At 41.2% G+C, this 3,035-nt stretch overlaps 1 pseudogene across 1 annotated transcript; it reads right to left on the bottom strand.

The window, feature by feature from the left end:
- Positions 1 to 370: 370 nt before the first annotated feature.
- Positions 371 to 1,932, bottom strand: LOC308614651 (inosine-5'-monophosphate dehydrogenase 2-like; annotated as a pseudogene). Its single transcript has one exon. The product of its transcript is annotated as an inosine-5'-monophosphate dehydrogenase 2-like (transcript).
- Between the last annotated feature and the right edge of the window lie 1,103 nt (positions 1,933 to 3,035).

The raw sequence follows: 3,035 nt of genomic DNA, 5'->3' as shown, positions 1-3,035 counted from the left end.
TAATTCTTTTTTAAAGGATCATATGCATTATAAAAAGATGATCTGTCAAATAGAAATCCATTAGTAATTTTTCTTTCCAGAATGATATAACTTTGAAAAATGAAAATTATTAAATATGGAAAGTAACCTAACTCACAATAAATTCATTCTCGTCATTACTGATAATGATAATCACTCACAAAACATATCCTGAGGTCCTTTGCATATTCATTCATTAACCAAGCTGGCAAATCATCACTTTGACACATGGGTTATCCATGACTATCAGGCACATGGCTCTGTAAGTTATCCAGCCAGGGACCCCTATTTTATCTAAAGAGTAAGACATTGGTCAAAAAAAATTTTTTTTAACTTTTATTGAAAAACCGAGGGTGTGCTGTATCCCTTTTCAGAAAAGACGCTTCTCATATTAGTGGAGGCTGTGGACACCACCTTCCACCTGAGCTGAGGATGTTCCCTTCTCAAACTTGAGCTCTCCAGAATACATCATGGCTTGGACTTGGGTCGAACTCTTGGCACCAATGTCCTGGTAGGAGTGCTAGATGCTGGCAATCAGGTAGGGAACAAATTTGTGCATGGATCCTTTATCCTGCACAGCCCCAGACAGCCCCTGGACCACCTTGATTTTGTCAGCTTCACTGAAGTATCGGTTCTGGCTGCTGAGATGTTTGTCCATGGCATCGAGAGAACACGTACCATGATATTTCTTTAGCTATATCCCATCAGAGAAGAAAACTCGCCAGGGGCTTCAGTGGTAACAGCCAGGAGGGAGCCCATCATAACTGTGGAGACCTCAAGGACCAAAGTTTTGGCAACATGGCCCACATTTTGGATTCCTCCATCAGCGATGACAGGTACACCAAAGTACCGTGCATATTCTGACACGTTGTACACTGCTGTTGCTTGGGGCCGCCCACAGGCCAGCACTTCTTGAGTGATGCAGATGGAGCCACTGCCCGTTCCCACCCTCAGGGCATCTACACCAGCATCAGTGAGGTTCTGGGCCTAAGCAGCTGTGACCACATTGCCTCCAATGATTTGGAGACTGGGGTATTTCTCTTTGATGTATTTGATCATGTTGATCTGGAAGATGGAGTTTCCCTGGGAAGAGTCCAAAACCATAACGACCACACCAGCCTGGGCTAGCCAAGTCCAGCCAATACTTGTCATCCTCATGAGTGCCGATGGCTGCTCCACACAGCAGCTGCTTCTTGGCATCTTTGGAGGCCAGTGGGTAATCTCAGTTTTTCTTCAGGTCTCTCTGGGCAATGATGGCAACCAGCTTATCATCTTCATTTACAATGTGTAACTTTCCCTTCTTGCTGCACTGCAGAATTTCATTTGCTTCCTTCAATGTGATGCCTGCAGGGGCTACCACCAAGTCTTCCCTCTTTGTCATGATTGCTCCCAAAAACCAGTCATGCTCCTCCTCCTTGAGAAAATCAATGTCCCTTGAGGAGATGATGCCCACTAGGTGGCTCCCCATCCGGCCTGTGTCAGTGATGGGGATACCACAGAAGCCATGCCAGGCCTTGGCTTCAAAGACATCCCACACTCGATCCTTGGGAATGAGGGCCACAGGGTCCATGATGAATCCCTGCTCATATTTCTTCACTTCACGAACTTCATTGGTCTGGAATTCTGACATACAGTTGTAGTGGGTGAAGCCAATACCACCTGTAAGCGCCATTACTATGGCCATCCCAGCCTGTGAGACTGTGTCCATGGGTGAGGAAACCAGTGAGGTCTTCAGAGTGATATTTTTAGTCAGAGCAGAGGTCAGGTCCACTTGGTCTGCAGTGAAGTCGATGTACCCAGGGAGAATGAGAAAGTCGCTGTAGGTGAGACTGTCCCCGCAGTTGAACAGCTGCTGTGCAGTGAGTCCACCGTCTGGCACGTAGGACATGCCGCCGCTCTCAGGTAGTTGGCCATGGCTAGCAAAGGGCAAGGCCAAGCATCTCCGAGGACCATGCTGCAGAGCCAAAATTTTTATATACTGGTAATGTGGGGGGAAAGCTTAAATCATCATTATAACTTCTAGTTACTTAATTCTAAATGACTCAGACTGAATTTCTTATAATGTGTGTTAAGCTAAAAAGAAAAAGTACTTTTGATTATTTAGAAATTTCAAAATTCTGAAATTTGTGAAACACAGCTCTTACAGCAATGATTCATCATCTAAGAAATAACATAAATGGGGTTGTCTATTATTTTAAGAGTCAACCACATTTTTACTGACATGCATGTCTTCTTAAATAGCCTAAAGTTCTTTTCTATTATGTTAAACAACCAGTATCCTCCACATCTGAACTAGACAAACCAAGGTACACATTATTGAAAGTCTTGCCATGAGTCATTTGGCAATTATCTGAGAATAATTACCCTTGGAATCCTGACTCACAAATAATTTAGCTATTCAGTCCACCTTCTTTGTGCAAAAGCTTAGTGTGAAATGGGAACCAAGGAAATAAAATAAACGTCTGTTTCCAATATTCAGAACATCTGCATGAGTAAAAATTATTCAAAAAGATACCATGAATTTTTTAAATGAAATGCAGCATGTAAAAATTAAGCACTTGGTCTTTTCCTTTATATTTCATTAAAAAATTCTAACTAGACTATCACCAGCTGTACATTTTACTACATTTTATATTATGGCAGGAAGTCAAAGCAATACTGCATTCTTTCTCATCTGAATTCCACATAAAAATTAATTTAAAAAAAAAGGAAAAAAACAGAGCATGTCTTTTGTCAGATGCAACAAAGAGTTAAGGATGTCACACAAACCGAGAAGAGACGACAAAAATGATCCAAAAACAAACTTGATTCCAAATAGAAAGTTTGAGATAAAAGAAAAGTGATATTGTTTGATTTCTTGTTAATTCAGACTTCCTAAAAGAAATGGGAATTTGGATAAGAAATTTTGTTTAGCTTTGGAGAAAGGATGTACATAATTTATAAGTAAAAACTGAGGAAATGGAGAAAGTCATCTTACTGGTTATTTTTTGTCCTGTAGCCTGATGATTCATAAACCA

Source organism: Mesoplodon bidens (genome assembly GCF_964165515.1).
Source record: "Mesoplodon bidens genome assembly, chromosome: 3".
NCBI classification, from domain to species: Eukaryota; Metazoa; Chordata; class Mammalia; order Artiodactyla; family Ziphiidae; genus Mesoplodon; species Mesoplodon bidens.
Note: the sequence above shows the minus strand (reverse complement) of the source record. Positions and strands in the feature narration are given on the sequence as shown.